Source organism: Xenopus laevis, chromosome 2S (assembly GCF_017654675.1).
Source record: "Xenopus laevis strain J_2021 chromosome 2S, Xenopus_laevis_v10.1, whole genome shotgun sequence".
Classification (NCBI taxonomy): Eukaryota; Metazoa; Chordata; class Amphibia; order Anura; family Pipidae; genus Xenopus; species Xenopus laevis.
Window position 1 is genome coordinate 76,320,541 of NC_054374.1, and position 19,009 is coordinate 76,339,549.

At 39.3% G+C, this 19,009-nt stretch overlaps 1 protein-coding gene across 1 annotated transcript in view; it reads right to left on the reverse strand.

The window, feature by feature from the left end:
* rspo1.S (R-spondin 1 S homeolog) overlaps positions 1 to 17,352 on the reverse strand; it is a 106,795-nt gene extending 89,443 nt beyond the window's left edge. Inside the window, exon 1 of the mRNA XM_018249550.2 lies at positions 16,883 to 17,352. The gene's annotated coding sequence lies outside the window, so the exon portion shown is untranslated. The remainder of the gene's footprint in view (positions 1 to 16,882) is intronic.
* Between the last annotated feature and the right edge of the window lie 1,657 nt (positions 17,353 to 19,009).

Sequence of the window (19,009 nt, forward strand, 5' to 3'; positions counted from 1 at the left end):
AATAAAAAAGTCAGACCAAACTAGAATTTAAGTTGTGACCTTATTTATTAATAAAAAACCTACAATTTAATCGGATCTGGGACAAACTAGCTAAAATTGAGCAAATATTTTTTCGGATTTTTTCCAAAATTGCTTGAATTTTTCGGGCTTTTTCCGAAAAAGCCTGAAAATTTTTCGGATATTTGCCCAAAAAGTTCTAAATAGTAAGATTTTCGGGATAATTTTAGTGCAGACTACAGAAACTTTCAAATAGGATATGGACCTCTCCCATTGACTTTGGCAGGTCTGAGATGCTGGATTCAAACTTTTTCCATCATCGGAGTATAATAAATCTTAAGAAATGTGGGTTTTTTCCACAAAAAATTTGGATTTTATAATAACTAATTTTTTTTTAGTTTTGGCATTCAGACTTTAATAAATAACCCCCTCAATCTACTAAAATATAATTTAAACCCAATAGGATTACTGTGACACCAGTCACAACAATACTACAAGGTACTATTTTATTAAGAAATTTTATTTTTAAAAATGTGAATCATTTGATTAAAATGATATCTTAGTTGCGATCAAGTACAAGGTACTATTTTATTAAGAAAAAAGAAATAATTTTTAAAAATGTGAATTATTTGATTATAATGGAGTCTATCGAAGATCGTCTTTCCATAATTGGGAGGTTTCTGGATAATGGGTTTTCAGATAACGGGTCCCATTCCTGTATCATTCGGATTTTGGTTTTGTCTGTTAATCCAAGGGATTACATTCCCCCCCCCTGTCTTGACTAACAGATGAGAATAAATTCAATCTAAAGTATTAATCAGCCAAATATCTTTTCAAAAGTAGGCACAGCCTTAGGCAGTGGTTCATCACACATTTATTAAGGGCTTGGATAAGGTTGACCTGCAATAAACAACTTTTTACTTTCCAATGGTGTGCTGCACTTTTTAGGATATATTGTATTTTTAAATTCTGTAAAATACAGAAGAGATTGTGTTTTATTCTTAGATCCCAGTTGTTAAGGGCCCTCCCTATAGTAGAAAGTAAAAACATATAACATAGGTAGTTATGTAAATGAGCTTAATTGTTTGGGGAAATGTATAGGTGCATTCCTTCTGCTTTGAATTGTATTTATTATAGCTACAACTATTCTGTTCAGTAATCACAAAACCTTTCCATGTGACAGTGTTGCTGAAGTAATTGACTGACCTTTCCATAAATCTTTAATATTAGGGCACTCAGCTGCAAAGAAATTCAATACAAGCAAACTACTTTTTCTCAGTGCTATTCTACTTATCATATTGTTTTGTCGTACAAATGAAAATGTTTTTTTTTTTTTTGTTACTGATGACAGAATCCCTTTAATATTTAAACCTCTCATTTGTCAGATTTTCCCAGAATGACATATGAGTATAGTCTTTCTCAGGGATAACTGTCATTAACCCTCACTCAGTTCAAAAGATTTAGCAAACTGCAGACAGTAACACATACAATATTTATTGTGAAATAGCCGAAAAATCTATTCAGATGCTATAAATACTGCCATAAGAGCTGTTAAAATAGTTACAGTACTTGAATGCTACTTTTTGCAACAATGCTAATTAAGGATAATGGAGAATGAGAACTAAACCCTAAAATAGATGTTTTAACTTGGGGAACAAAAAACCCATATACAGTATTTTATTATGCTGCAGAGTTATAGCACATGTTTATAAGTTGTCAGACAGCTTTGTCAGACTTGTCTTGAGATCTTTGAGACATGTGCAGGGTCAGATTTACATAGCGGGCGCCCCTAGGCCAGCTGTCTTTTGTTGCCCCCCATCTCCTCCCCTTTATTTGCACAAATTCTGCACAAAATCTGGACCGGAGCACAGGAAATGTAAAAAATGATGGTATCTCCTGTGTATCCCCAGTGTTTGTGAACCAATGTGGGTGTGGTTGGGCAGCATGCTGCTCCTTAAAAATCTGCTGTCCTAGGCCCGGGCCTTGGGGGCCTTTCCACAAATCCGGGCCTAGACCTGTGTCTTATATAAACTATCAATTCTGTATTTTAACTAGGGGCAACTTGCTCGAAGCGCCATGTTTTTGAACTTTAACAAGGTTAGCATAACCTAACTGGTCCTAAATGGTTATAGCATATTACAGTAATACACATTATCCTGAAAACCCTTTGTCCATAGTATTCTAGATAAATGATCCCATAACTGTATTTCCATCCAAAAACTTGTGAAATGTCCCCTTTTTAAACTAAAATACATATTACATATACATAACCCTTATTTCATGATGAGGCCACTGATCATCAGTCTAAGACAAAACAGACAGTCATAAAGCATACAGGTAATCCCTTATCTGGGATTAATAATCTTGTCAGATAAGGACTTTTACAGTAGGAGGAGAAAGCAGGTAGGGTTCCTGCAACCTCCCTCAAATCTGGCAAAATTATGGCTTTCTTGTAGACTTTTCACCTCCCGCGTTGTGCCAAATTTTACACCTTATCACAGACTTGGAAAATGGGTTCCATACCTTTTTGGCTTGCTCACAAAGCTGTAATATAAGTCAGAGCATGCTCCAAGTAGCAGAGACTATGAACAGGGAAAGATTGGGCCAGTGGGACACTGGGAAAAAACAGATGGGCCCTACCAACCCAGACCCTATCCCTGTCTGACATCTGGGGTCACTCCCCTGCTACCCCCCTCTTCCTCGAGAGTGGCAAAAGTAAGTATAAGGTGCACAGAGGGAGGGGCTGGTGGTGGGTGAGTGGAAAGACAGAGGGGCCCTAGAAGGTTGTGTGGGGGCCCATGGAATCGCAACCCAGTCTGACCCTGACTGTTCCAGAAAAGATATAGGGTAATATAATAGCAGGTGCATCATTACTTCCAGTTCTTGTAACCCATAGCAGCCAATCAGCAAAAAGCCTTTACCAGTCAGCTGTTTGAAAGCAAATATCTTATTGGTTGCTATGACTTTCTAGTCATAGAGCAAACTTATCGCCTGTCACTCACTATAACACTGCTTATTTTAGCAGCTAACTAACAGCTGGTAGAATGTACTAGTCTACAATTTGAAATCAAGCATCTGGTTGGTTTCTATAAGCTACTAGATCTGGACCAAACTTAGCACCTGTCCATGCATTATATTTGGCACATTTGCAAATGTCACTTACTACACCAGGACTCATTTCAGCAACTAAGCAACATACAAACAGAATATACTGCCGTGCTACTTGAAATCAAACATCTGGATGGCTACTATGGGTTACTGAGCTTGGGGTTAATTTGTGCCTTTAATTACATTATACCCATTATGTAGCCTACATACACGGATTGAAGTAGCAAATGTATTGTTAAATAATATTTGACAGAACTAGTTGAGTACATAAATACACTGTGGATTTAATTTTGTATGCCATAAAGCAGTCATGACAGAAACCATCAAATAAATACAAGTATGGGATCTGTTATTACAAAACGCAATATCAGAAAAGCTTTTAAATGCTAAATGTTATCTTGCACCAAGTGAATTAATGAAGGCTTTTATTAGATAGGCAACAAGGTGGGGCAGGGCTAGTATTGTTGCCTTACAACATGGGTCTACATGGGTTTACTCTCGTAACTACCAAAGTACAAAAGCGTATGGAAAAGGTTTATTGTGTCCTGATAAAAATTGCCCATAGTGTGAGTAAATGTGAGAGGGACCCCAAATTGGAAGCTCCAATAGGACATGGTCTGATATAAATCATATACAGTTATGGGACCTGTTATCCAGAATGCTCAGGAGCCAGGGGTTTCCGGATAACGTATTTTTTTCCATAATTTGGTTCTTCATATCTTCATACATTCCTCATTCCTTTTCTAGTCTACTGGAATTAGGGATGCACCAAATTCACTATTTTAGATTCGGCCAAACCCCTGAATGCTGTGCGAAAGATTCGGCCCAATACCGAACCGCATCAGAACCTTAATTTGCATATGCTAATTAGGGGTTGGAAGGGGAAAACATTTTTTACTTCCTTGTTTTGTGACAAAAAGTCACGTGATTCCCCTCCCGCCCCTAATTTGCATATGCAAATTAGGATTCTGATTCGGTTCGGCTGGGCAGAAGGATTCGGCCGAATCCGAATCCCCCTGAAAAAGGCCGAATCCTAGCCGAATCCAGAACCGAATCCTGGATTCGGTGCATCCCTAACTAGAATATCATATAAACATTAAATAACCCAAATAGGCTGATTTTTTCCAATAAGGATTAATTATATCTTAGTTGGGATCAAGTACATGCTACTGTTTTATTATTACAGAGAAAAGGGAAATACTTTTTAAAGATTTGGATTATTTGGATAAAATTAAATCTATGGCTTATGGCCCTGCTGAAATTGAGAGCTTTCTGGATAATGTGTTTCTGCTTCTAGAATCTGCTCATATTATTATGGACACAGCGCACTACTTATATGCATTTTTGTAATGAAACTGCTCAACCAGGAAGCTCTTTGTTGATCCTGTATACACTGTTTTGCTTTTCCATAATTGACTTAGCCACATGAAGTGGCAACATTGTATCAGACTACTGCCCTCGGGATGGATTTTTTGTTACTGTACGTATCACCACACTTTTAGTTACTTTTCTTTTATGTATATTATTTATTTTGTATATCCCTTGCATTTCATTGTTACTTTTAGGTTTGTGTAGTGCCCCCCCCACGTCTATGACACTGTATGATGTCACACATAACCTCTTCCCGCCACTGGTGCTTTAAAATGGTTGTTGTTGTTTGTTTCACTCACTTTGAGAAATGCTAGGGTCACCCAGGTCTGTTTGTTTACACTCGAGGTGTGCAGCTTGTACTTATGGTGTTTATATATATATATATATATATATATATATATATATATATATATATATATATATATATAGATATCTATATATATATATATATATATATATATATTTGCAAAAAGAGCGACACTCACAGGGTTTTCTTTGCAGTCAAAAATGTGTTTTATTCCACTCAACGTTTCGATCCCCCACAGGGATCTTCGTCAGGAGATTACAAACAAACAACCAGAGAACCATTCCCATCCCAGAATTTAAACCCACTGGCCGTTTTTTGGCGCCCAAATCTGTTGCTAAGCAACCACCGTAAACAGTGACAAAGTATAGGGGTCCGTGTTATAGGGTGTAAAATAAGGGAAAGTGTTTAGGAGCATCAGTGTGCTGCTTTAGTGCAGCAGTGCAGGAAAGTGCGTGTGAGAAAGAGTTAGCAGAGAAAGGACAAGAAAGGCGCTTGCCTCCGTGTCAGAATAAAGCTATTATCCTGGATGTTAGTCGTAAACCAATCAGAGTCATCGCAAGGTTACATTGTCCAATCGGTTAACAGTCTAGAGGTGGGTGTGCGCCTTAACGCTCTGAGGCTTCTATACGCCAATCGGGTGCTGAATGTTGGTTACCGGGGCAACCAGGTAACGCCGCCACAGGCTGAGAGCCGTATCGGCTTAAAACTTCAATGCGCACAGAGGCAGAGAATGGCGCTACGATCGCCAAATTACTTGGGTAAACACAGCAACATTAATAGGGGCCCCAGGATCGCCATGTTAGTGGCTGGTCTGTGCCCCTAGTGCTTTCCGGATGAGCCCCAGCGTATATATATTAATTGTATGCGAGCACAGGCAGCCTGTCCGACTTTGACAGAATAATGGGTACTTAGGCCATTCCCCACATAGCACTGTTCTGTGGACATACGGGTCGCTACTTATGACTTTCCCAATAGTTACTGACATGTTCGGGGCAGCGAGACTAGAGAGAATAGAAAAGAGAAGAAAAGGAAGGAAGAGAAAAGGGGAGAGCATAGGTTAAAAAAAGGTAAAAATAGTTAAAAGCAATCAGGGTATGTCAGAGGCAATGGAAGAGAAGAAGGGGACAAAAAACATAATTAATCAAATATCATATGGCAACAACGGTTATGGGTCCCCTAGCAACCACCATCCGTGGTTTTAGGAGTTGGATGCGGGCATATAGCAATTGTAACTGGAACATAAGGTAAAAAGACATAGCAAAAAACAACAAGGTTCAAAGAATATAGGGGTAATAGGTATAGTCCAAATAGAGCTTATAGGAAGCAGCTAAGAGGTAATGTTTCATTGAGTCCTCGAGGTGTGACAGTGTCCAGTCGATGTATCCATCTTGCCTCCCTCCTGAGAAGAGCCTGATCTCTGTTGCCACCACGTGGCAAAGGTGGCTGAAAATCTATTGCCATACACCGAAAGGTAGGTAGACTGTGCCCCAATTGGAGGAAATGTCTCGCTACAGGTTGTTTAGCCGATTTTTCTTTGATGGCTCTGCTGATTGCCGATCTGTGGTTTGCAGTCCTGTCATGTAAAGAGGTGGTAGCTTTCCCCACGTAGTAGAGGCCACAAGGGCATGTAACGATATACACTACAAATGATGTGGTGCATGTGAGTCTGTGTTGGATTTTAAATCGCTTGCCGGTATGCGGGTGAGGGAAATCTCTGCCTACAAGAAGAGACCTACATGTGGTGCAGTCTGGACACCGGAAACACCCCAATTTTTGCTGCCCACTCAGCCAGTTGTGTGTCATCTGTGATCTTTCAGTAAAATCTGTTTTCACCAGGATATCCTTAAGACTGTGGTTTTTCCCATGTCCAAAAATGGGGGGTTGAGCCTCAAAGAGAGACAGGCTGTTGTCCATAGCAATAATAGGCCAATTTTTTCGTATACTGTTCTTAAGGTGCTTAGAGATATGCGAAAATTTAGATGTGAAAATCAGCTGTGTAGTCGATGACTTGTTTGAGGCCTTTCCAATAAGAAGATCAGCTTGTGTGAATTGCAGAGCTTTCTGAAGCTGTTGTATCAATGTTTCTTCCTTATACCCTCTATCAAGAAACCTAGTGAACAATTCTCTTAGTTGAAGTTGTGCTTTCTCTGGGTCGGTATTGTTGCGTATAGTGCGCAAAAATTGCGAATAGGGAATCGCTCGGATGGTGGAGGGTGGGTGATCGCTGGCCGCATGTAAGATGGTGTTTCGATCGGTGGGTTTCCTGTATAGGCTTGTTCCCAAGCCACCTTGCGTCTTGTATATTAGTAGATCAAGGAATTCTATACAATTTGTGTCAAATTTCAATGTGAACCTGATGGGCGTATCCAGGGAATTTAGTGTGTTGAAGAATTCAGTCAGTGATGCCGCATCTCCATCCCATATTAGCAGCAGGTCATCGATATAGCGAAGGTATGCTACTAGCTTTTCCGCAGCCCTCGTGCGGATATGGTTCTGTTCGTAGTTGAGCATGAAGAGATTCGCATAAGAAGGTGCCAGGGCACTGCCCATTGCTGTGCCGGATATCTGTAGATAGAAGGTGTTCTCAAACTTAAAGTAGTTTTTAGTTAACGTCAGTTCTATTAGGTCAATTAAGAATTCGGTTGGAACGAGTTTGTTAGGTCGCGTTTCCAGTGCTTCTCTGCATGCGATGAGCCCCTGCTCATGGGGTATGACTGTGTAGAGGCTGCTAACGTCCATAGTTGCTAGTAGGCAGTCTTCTGGAATTTTGTGGAGACTATTAAGGATCTGAATGACGTGGGTAGCATCCCGGGTATATGAAGGCATGGTTGTGACTAGGGGTTGTAGAAAGGAGTCCACATACGTAGCCACAGGTTGAAAAAGCGAGCCTACTGCTGATATAATTGGTCTCCCAGGGGGTGCGGACTGAGACTTGTGAATCTTGGGGAGCGTATATATGATAGGCACCCTGGGGTAGTCGGAGATAAGATATTGGAAAGTCGTCTGGTCTATCCAGCCTGCTGTTAGGGCATTTTGTAGTTTTGCATCCAATTCCCTCTTGAAGGTTGGTGTGGGGTCTCCAGGTAGAGCACGATAAGTAGAAGCTTTTGAGAGTTGGTTGAGTAGTTCTTGTTTGTAGTAGTCGTAGCTGAGGAGTACTATGCCCCCTCCTTTATCTGCAGGACGTATCACCAGATCTTTATCTTGTTTTAGGGTTGTAATGGCTTGTCTCTCTTCCATGGATAAATTCCGATGTGGTTTGATGTCTTGCATGGTAGTCACCATTTCTTTGGATATGATATTACTGAATGTACGAATCGAAGCTGGGGTGTTGGGAGGATCAAATTTGCTAATTGGTTTGAAGCGAGGCACAGTGTCCCTGTGGCTATGTCTAAAGTGTTCACGGAGCTTAAGTTTACGTTGAAATTTGTGTATATCACTTAAGATCTCGATTGGTTCAGGTGTGTGGCAGGGGATAAACGATAGGCCTTTATTCAAAAGTGATAGTTCGCCGGGAGATAAAGTATGTTTGCTTAAATTGAAGATCACATTCGTCTCCCTCTCGGTGGCTTGTTTCTTACTGTTCTTATATCTACCCCGCCTGGTGTGCTTCCTTCTCCTTTTGTTTTGTCTGTTCTGGACCGTGTGTTGACCCCTAAAAAAGAGCCCTGTGCAGAGAGGGTGGAGGGGCCAGAATCCGAGTCTGTGGACTGGTCAGAGCTGTCCACAGATTGCAGTGTTCTAGGCTTATGCTTGCGGCAAATGTTGGTGAAACGATCAGAATTTATACCCATCAGCCAGCCATAGACTCTTTTCTGTTTGTAGTCTTCAGCTACTTTACGTACTTTAGTTTGTTTAAAGTTGGTGAGCTCTTCTCTATGTCTCTCGATGTTCTCAGTGAGCTTTTTGAGCCAGTCACAAGTGTTGTCAGTTTTTAATGTATCTAGGTGAGTTGATTCCAGTTTCTCAATATCCCCCCGTATTGTGGTCAGTTCCTTACCAACTTGTTCTATCACGAGGAGCATGAGGTCCAAGGAACAATGGTTCAGGATCCCACACCACTTGCTACAAAAGGCTGGGTTGTTATGGACCCTGAATCCCCTAGGTATGAGTTTTTGTCTGTGGTAGTTAGATAGGAACACTCCGTGTAAGTTTAAATCAATTTCTTTCCTTTTCAAATCCAACAAATCGTGGTAAATATTGATTGAAGATTTACTTACAGCTGTATTGCATATAGTTTCCGGGAATAGGATCCGGTCAGCGTCTGATGCCGTGAAGCCAAATTCGCTTGTGGAGTCAATGTTCAATGCTTGCTGTACATAGGTGTCTTCCATATTTTGCTCTGTAACCTCTGATAGGAAAAACGATGTCCTGATAGTCTGGAAGGTGTGTAATGTGCCAAAAGAGGCAAAAAGTCTTTTGGGTACTTAAGCTGTGATGATGGGTGCTACCATAGAGGTATACAAGATCCTCAATACATTCCGAGTCCAAAGGTGCACTCCATTGACATTGTAACAACCTGGGTGCCAGCACAGAGATAATCGATATTTGCAAAAAGAGCGACACTCACAGGGTTTTCTTTGCAGTCAAAAATGTGTTTTATTCCACTCAACGTTTCGATCCCCCACAGGGATCTTCGTCAGGAGATTACAAACAAACAACCAGAGAACCATTCCCATCCCAGAATTTAAACCCACTGGCCGTTTTTTGGCGCCCAAATCTGTTGCTAAGCAACCACCGTAAACAGTGACAAAGTATAGGGGTCCGTGTTATAGGGTGTAAAATAAGGGAAAGTGTTTAGGAGCATCAGTGTGCTGCTTTAGTGCAGCAGTGCAGGAAAGTGCGTGTGAGAAAGAGTTAGCAGAGAAAGGACAAGAAAGGCGCTTGCCTCCGTGTCAGAATAAAGCTATTATCCTGGATGTTAGTCGTAAACCAATCAGAGTCATCGCAAGGTTACATTGTCCAATCGGTTAACAGTCTAGAGGTGGGTGTGCGCCTTAACGCTCTGAGGCTTCTATACGCCAATCGGATGCTTTTCCATAATTGACTTAGCCACATGAAGTGGCAACATTGTATCAGACTACTGCCCTCGGGATGGATTTTTTGTTACTGTACGTATCACCACACTTTTAGTTACTTTTCTTTTATGTATATTATTTATTTTGTATATCCCTTGCATTTCATTGTTACTTTTAGGTTTGTGTAGTGCCCCCCCCACGTCTATGACACTGTATGATGTCACACATAACCTCTTCCCGCCACTGGTGCTTTAAAATGGTTGTTGTTGTTTGTTTCACTCACTTTGAGAAATGCTAGGGTCACCCAGGTCTGTTTGTTTACACTCGAGGTGTGCAGCTTGTACTTATGGTGTTTATATATAAATATATATATATATATATATATATATATATATATATATATATATATATATATATATAGATATAGATATATATATATATATATATATATATATATATATATATATATATATAATTTTCTAAGGAGTAATCAGTTCTGATATCAACAGGCAATATATGGAGGAAGGCATCCCATTTCAACCCTAATATTTACATAAACCCCTAATCTGGTCTGCAGTCTTCCCAGCACTGTGTCTTCTGTCCCTGTGCAACATATTCCCCAATGCCATATGGGAACAATATTCTGATTTTTTATGTATCACACATCAAAAATGTAGAATTGCTTTAGGTTTGGAATGCATAACTGGCTGCTCGACAGCACAGACATTAACCTTTAAAGTTCACAAATGACTCACTGACCAGAGCTGCGCATGATGCTGTTTATGTCTCAATGTATGATATCCCATTTAGCAATTTATGGAATACATTAACAGGGAAGGGAATCCTGAGAGCTCAGGTCATTTTTGATGCACTGTAAAGAAAGTGCTGTACTTATTTAGTTTATAACATGTTAGAATCACATATAGTTTAGAGGTTCCCAGCACAAGTTAAGATATACTGCAGACTCACAGGAGACGTCATTTGTATAAATTATACATTTAAATATCATTAACTTAGTCATGTATTAACTTTAGTTACGTTGCTGTTATGCACATGGGTCACCAACAAAATTCCTGCTCTTGGTGATATTATTTGCTGATAAGTGGAGATAAGTCCTATGCATCGCTGGAAGATCCACGGTGTCACAAACAATTTCACATGAATGAGAGAATGTGGTTTCAGTGATATCACGGGTCTCGCTATTGTTCCAGATTGTCACTTCTCTATAGGTCAGCATAGGGATGTTGGCAGTATTGTTGCATACCAACACTAAAAGATGGGGGAAGGACTTTTACCTCCGGAATACATTTCACTGTGGCATAATATATTTAATATATGCTGTAATTTAAAATTCATGTTCAAAATAAAGGACAAATCCACATCAGTGCTGCTCTACCCAAATGTTGTTGAAATACAACACCCACCATACATCAACATATATATATTATGGGAAAAACATGCTGGTGGCCCAATAACATCAGCAGTGGGTGCCCAACAAATACTTATCCTGGGTTCTTCAGGAGCACAAAGACAATCAAAGCAATGTAAACCTCTGTTTACATTTTAGGGAAACATTCTTAGCAAGCTGTACCCAATAGAGCTAACTTATTAATTGGAACATGATTCCCAAAAGTATCCTGCTCTATGCCTTTGCTTTGTGGCAAAATTCCGGTGGTTTCCATTTTTCTGAATAAGGAGCAAGGGGCAGAGTACAGACATGGATGCAAGAGAGTCCTGGAATCACCATCTCCTTTTAGGAGCTTTTGGGCTCCTTATAAGTAAATCTTTTGTGTGTTGCGGAGCCTGATACTTACATGGGCTTAGGGAGCTATATGCATGAATCAAGTCTTGGTGTAGGAAGGAAGGGTTTAGTTCCTAGAGCACTGGGCTGATTTTTCCTTGGGGTAGAACCTATACAGTCATGACGGTTTGCACCTCAATGGAAAGGGGTCCACTGTGCTAGGGGAAAGAATGGCTAAGAGGTTGGAGGAGTGTTTAAACTAGGCAAGGGGAGCAGGTGATATAAGGAATTATGGGGAAGCTAGGGTAGACAGGGCAGTGGGATTAGTACGGGGTCATGGGGGAGGAGTGAGGGGGGCATACAGTTTATCAGCTAAGGAGGTCCCTCTATTACAAGGAAAACAGACTAATACTAACTTAAAATGTAATTCTCCACTAAGTAATGTAAATTGCAAAAATAATAGTAGTGACCTCCGCTGTATGCTGGCAAATGCACGGAGTTTGTCAGGTAAAATGGGAGACCTAGAATTAATTGTATGCTATAAAAATTATGATATAATTGGTATCACTAAGACCTGGTGGGATGAAACATGTGACTGGACTGTGAATTTAAATGGTTACAACCTTTTTAGGAGAGGGACAGAGGGATAAAAAAGGGTGGAGGAGTGTGTTTGTATGTAAAGCGGAATTAAAGCCATGCACTAAAGAAATAACAATAGCTGGCACTGGTGTAGAGATTTTGACTGGGCAAAAGGTTACAAAGAGAATTATTATTGGTGTATGCTATAAACCACCTCTTATAAGTGACGAGTATGAAGCCCAGCTACTCTTGCAGATACAAGCGGCTTCACAGCTGGGTCAAGTTTTTGCTATGGGTGACTTCAATTATCCAGACATTGACTGGGGTAATGGGGTTGCCAAGACAGAAAAAGCTAGTAGGTTCATAAATATGCTGAATGACAACTTTTTATTCAAGCTCGTTCAAGAACCTACTCGGAATAACTCTCTTTTGGACCTGTCATAACTAATATTGCTGAACTCATCTCTAGCATTTGTGTGGGAGAGCATTTAGGGAATAGTGATCATAACATGGTCTCCTTTGAGATTCTGTTGCAGAAGCAATTCTATAAGGGAGTAACTAAAACACTCAATTTCAGACGTGCAAACTTTGACAGTATAAGGGCATCTCTGCAACATATTAAGTGGGAAATGCTTTTCACAGGGTTAAACACAGAACAAAAATGGGAAGTCTTTAAAATGCTGCTTAATAAATATACTTGTCAGTGTATTCCACTTGTAAGCAAGAAACGTTGTTGCAAAGCAAAACCTTATTCATCCCAGGGTACTTAGCAAGCTTATCTCTTTGATTGCTAAACCTCTTTACTTAAGGTTTTGCATAGTGCCGAGAGACCGACGAATTGCTAATGTGGTGCCTATATTCAAAAAGTATCCCGTTCTCAACCTCAAAACTATAGGCTGGTTAGTCTAACGTCAGTGGTAGGAAAGCTTTTCGAAGGGTTAATGAAGGATAAGATACTGGACTTTATAGCAAATCATAATACTATGAGTTTGTGCCAGCATGGTTTTATGCGTAATAGATCTTGCCAGACTAACTTAATTTCTTTTTATGAGAAGGTAAGTAGAGACCTCGATTCTGGGAAGGCAGTGGATGTGATTTACTTAGACTTTGCTAAAGCATTTGATACAGTGCCACACAGAAGGTTACTGGTTAAATTAAGGAATGTTGGCCTGGAACATAGTATTTGTACCTGGATAGAGAACTGGCTAAAAGATAGACTACAAAGAGTGGTGGTAAATGGAACATTTTCTAATTGGACCAGAGTTGTTAGTGGAGTACCGCAGGGCTCTGTACTAGGTCCCTTGCTTTTCAACTTGTTTATTAATGACCTGGAGGTGGCCATTTAAAGTACTGTTTCTATTTTTGCAGATGATACTAAATTGTGCAGAACTATAGGTTACATGCAGGATGCTGCCACTTTGCAGAGTGATTTGTCTAAGTTGGGAAACTGGGCAGCAAACTGGAAAATGAGGTTCAATGTTGATAAATGCAAGGTTATGTACTTTGGCAAAAATAATATAAATGCAAGTTATACACTAAATGGCAGTGTGCTGTGAGTTTCCTCAAATGAGAATGATCTAGGTGTTTTTGTAGATTCTAATTCTGGGCAGTGTCATTCTGTGGCTACTAAAGCAAATAAAGTTCTGTCTTGCATAAAAAAGGGCATTAACTCAAGGGATGAAAACATAATTATGCCTCTTTATAGGTCCCTGGTAAGGCCTCATCTGGAGTATGCAGTGCAGTTTTGGACTCCAGTCCTTAAGAGGGATATAAATGAGCTGGAGAGAGTGCAGAGACGTGCAACTAAACTGGTTAGAGGGATGGAAGACTTAAATTATGAGGGTAGACTGTCAAGGTTGGGGTTGTTTTCTCTGGAAAAAAAGGCACTTGCGAGGGGACATGATTACACTTTACAAGTACATTAGAGGACATTATAGACAAATAGCAGGGGACCTTTTTACCCATAAAGTGGATCACCGTACCAGAGGCCACCCCTTCAGACTAGAAGAAAAGAACTTTCATTTGAAGCAACGTAGGGGGTTCTTCACAGTCAGGACAGTGAGGTTGTGGAATGCACTGCCGGGTGATGTTGTGATGGCTGATTCAGTTAATGCATTTAAGAATGGCTTGGATGATTTTTTGGACAGACATAATATTAAAGGCTATTGTGATACTAAATTCTATAGTTAGTATAGGTATGGGTATATAGAATTTATATGAAAGTAGGGAGGGGTGTGTGTATGGATGTTGGGTTTTCATTTGGAGGGGTTGAACTTGATGGACTTTGCCTTTTTTCAACCCAATTTAACTAAATTAGGTAACTAACTATGCAACTATGGAACAGGAAACCCAATTTGTAGTGCCTATTGACAGCTTTTTAACAAAGGTTTATTCAAGTTTACACCAAATACTAACATAAAAAGTTAGTTCTTGTCAGTTTGGGAAAATCAGTATGCAGGAGATATATAGAATAGAACAGAATATAGGTGCATTATATATTATTTTATAACTTTATATAGGTGTGGATTGTACCACTCAAATAACTCATAGCAAATGAACTAACTATGACTGGTGAAGCAGAACTGGGCTCCGCTATCAATTTCGATTTTGCTTCCTCTTAACGGTTGACACACAGGTCACCAAACTGTACATATGATTGATCTGGCCAATCAGTAATGTGCCCCTGTAGGATCATAATGTTTGGCTGGTGTATCCATACAGATACTAATAAGGATAATCAACCTACAGGCAGTGGCATAAATAGATGTTACTGGGCCCCACATCAAATTTTGGGTCTTGAAACATTGGTAAATTGACCTATTCTATCAGGATTTACATAATTAGGGCCTCACAGGCCCCCCTACACTCCTGTGGTCCCTTGCAACTGCAGGGTCTGCTTCCTCTGTAGATACGCCCCTGTCTACAGGGTTATCCAATTAAGCTAGTAGCTAGTAGAGCTATAAAATAATGATTTAAGCATAATATGACAGCCCTATATAAATAAAATTATATTATTAAACAATGTTGTTACGTTTATCTTATTGATACAGATAGATGTATGTATGTATGTATGAATGGTAGAAGTGTCTGTGCACATCGACTTCTTCTCACTTTCTCCTCTTTCATGGCTAGGCCTGTGGATAACTTTATTTGTAAAGCACTATTAAGGAGCCACAGTGCTGTACAGTGCATAAATGTATAAAATATAAAAAAAGTATAAAGTTTAAGTGCTATGTGGTAAGAAACATAGTTGGAAGGAGGTCCCTGCCCAGTAGAGCTTACAGTCTAAGTGGATGGGAGGCTAACATACAGACACAAATTGCAAATCAAAAAGTGCACAAGGTAAGGTAGATGGTGTATAAAAGGGGCTCACTTTGTCTGCATTCATTTTGCTCATGTGGGCTCCTCTGCTAACAATGGGTAAATATGCTCAGCTGCTGCAATGTACCCTAGTAACCAATCAAATGGATTTTTCTAATCTCTTCAAACTGATCAAAGATAAATGATGACTGTCTGCTAGGGGTTAATACTGCAAGGCAAATATGTGTTAGTAAATGACCTTCATAGTATAAACAACTGTGCATTAACAGAGAAGCAGCTCATACAGTATATGTATACAGTATATATTTATATTTGTGTCTGTATGTTTTCTACATATGTAATTAATATTTTTTCCAGGGACATTTTCTGGAAAAAGGGTCATATTTTAACTCTGTCCTGCCCAAAAACTGCCCATGGCATCCTGCATCATTTGCCCACTTCTCTTTCTAATCCAAGTTTAAGAGCATCAGTTTAAAGGTTTTGTGGTCAAACAATCTACAACAGATGCAACAAACCTCTTGGTACATATGTCCACAGAATATTATGCAATGCATGAAAACACCTTTTTTTCCACTCCAGAATTTCCTAAAACCATATTAAAAGTCACACGAGACGCTTAAACTGTCAGATGAATGCAGCGTGTATTTTTTTCTTTCTTTTTTTAATTCAATATCCATGATGAAAACAGCGTTTCTGTCCAGCATTCGTTGAGAAACTGAGACCCCAGTTCTGCCTGGTTTAAATTATAAAGGAACTAGAAATCAAACGCATGGAGACTTTTGTTCATTTGCTCTTTTTTTAACACTTTTGCTGTGATTTCAGTGTAGAACATTTTTAAGTACTCGTTCGTAATTATGCAGCAAGAAACAACGCAAAAGAAACCAAAAACACATTTTCCTCCCTATTACACCCACTAATTTTGGTTTCCAAATCTGATAACTGTGGGATCTTCCTGGCACAGAACTTGCAGAACAGTCCAACAGGATAAGAAACACTATGTTTGCCATCAATAGTGCTACAGTTAACGCCGAATTGGCATTGCCATTCATTAGACATCTACAATCTCTATGTAGTATAGCCATTTGTGTATTGTAATCATAGTCATTAAACTGACCAAATTGTTATAATCCTTTAGAACATCCCTCATTGTGTGGCTGCTGCGCTAAATACAGCAAATAAGCCATTTCTATTTCTATGGTTAAATTATACTCCTGTATATGGCATATAAAAAGCCTGGGAGATATATAAAACAGCATCCAACAGTTCTCATCTTCGTATCTATTTAACTATCTATCTTGTTGATAAAGTCCAACTCATGGACTAAAATAACTGATTGGTTAGAATGTACTATTTACCGTTTGTATAGCAAAATTATTTCTAAGGCAATTTCACAGGTATCTGACAATGAACAACACTAACACATTAATCAATGGATCTTACCTGTGCTGTAGTATCCACAAGCTTTTTTCCTTTTAGAAATCCCTGTTTGTCCAGAGGATACAGAATGAACCAAGAAAGTCAAGCAAAAAGTCCCAAAGCAAAGGTTTTGTATATTTGTAAAACAAAACAAAGCAAAAAACTATTTTTTTGGCAAAAATAAACACTGTGCAAAGTGCCTCTCTACCAAACACTGAAACTCCAAGTGGTTTTCACAGCGAGATCTGCCTATGTGTGTATTGCAGTCTATCAGCAATACCCTGTGTTCACTGAGCAAATTGTCCAGTGAGAAAAAAAAGCTTTTCCAGCCCCAACCACATTCATGTGCATGAGGCTGACTCTCCCTCTCTCTCTCTGTCTGTCTATCTCTTGCTCTCACTAGAGCATCTAGCTTTTCAGGGGCAGAGTGGGAGATATCTGTTGCATGAGAGCAAAGGAAAAGCTTTAACTCCTCTTGTGCTGTGCAGGGCAGCAGAATTTACAGTGTAAGCCAGTAAGTTGATTTGCTGTTGTTTCATTTTTTTCTTTTTTGAACATTATATACTTGAGAGCTGCTTTATGGAGGAGGGGAGTCTTTCCATTTTCTCAGAGAGCCTGCCATAAATGCGTGACTTTGGAAACTGAAAAATTGCTGCCTTCTCTCGAAATAGCACAAATTGTCATAAATAAATAGTAAGTTCTAAGGTCTGAGCTATCCGAATAGGCTCCAGAGAAAACAGCTTGCTATAATTCCCCTGGCAGGAAGACATGGCATGCCATAGCATATATTTTATACACTGTTAAAGAATGAAAATATTTACCTATATACCATGGTTGGAAAATCTTTCACAGTCTAGATATTGTTGTACTACAAGTCCAAAAATGTCATCAACACTTTGAAGCACTAGAGTGATGTCAGTATTTTATTTTATTATATTCTTGTGCTTCTTTAAAGCAGGTATAACTAGTCTGGTATCCCCAACTGTCACAAATAGTGATGGGTGAATTTCTGCCGTTTCGCTTCGACGAACAATTTGTGAATTTCTTGCAAAATTCGAGAAACATCGAAAAATTTGCAAACGCGAAGCGGCAACAATTTGCTCATTAAAGTCAAGGGGCATGCGTCTAATTATCGCCAAAAGATTTTTGACCACACGCGCATTTTCACAGCGATTTCATGAATTTATTGCCGGCGGCAAAACATGGAAATTCGCACCTATCGAATAAATTCGCCCATCACATATCACAAAACCATTGGTCCTCTCAATCCTCTTTGAGCCTCCAGCTAGAAGCTGTAGCCATATGCGTAACCCCATACTCTGTGGCTAAACTACTTTGGCACCTGCATTAAGGCTCTTTAGATCGCAAAACAGTTTCTAGAGGTTGTACAGACAGGGGCCATTCATATCTAACATCACCAATATCTATGAGGATATTCTTTGAATATAATAATCATTTTTAATAGACATTGCTTGCCTTACCTGACACATGTGAAAGGGGGTTTAAGGAAACTATCCTACAAAAGCAACAGGCATTTCCACCCCCATATATATATATATATATATATATACGGCATGAATATATGTAGCAAACAATGCACAATCCTTTATACTTGATTGTAAGTGCAAGGGTAAAATATAGAAAGTGAACCCTGCTTATGAACACTGTATATTCTTCTATAAAATAACGCTCAGAGAATGTAAACTGTCCTAGTACGATGTTACCAGATATCTATACTGTATCAGTGCCACTGGCATAGTTATAATCTCATTTTGTGCAACTAATTATACACAGCATTGTAAGCAAAAAAAAATAAAAAATCAAGCACAGTGATTCCCACCCCTTAAGAGCTTCAATGTCTGAGATGCAGGGGGATTGAGTAACTTACCCAAGGCCATAAGGAATTAGAGTTGACACAGTAATGAAACCCAGGCCTTTCTGTGACTTAACCTCTAAGCCGTTCCTACTCCCCCTACAGCAATAGTAAAGCTTGATATTGACAGAAACAGTAGAAACATCAAACCACAATTCCACAAGGCTTTGTACATAAATTGAAAAAAAGTCATCTTTATTAAATACAAAAAAAAAATAGTATTATTAGTAGTATTATTACTTGTTACAGTTATTTTTAGTGCACTGAGGAGTGTTTCC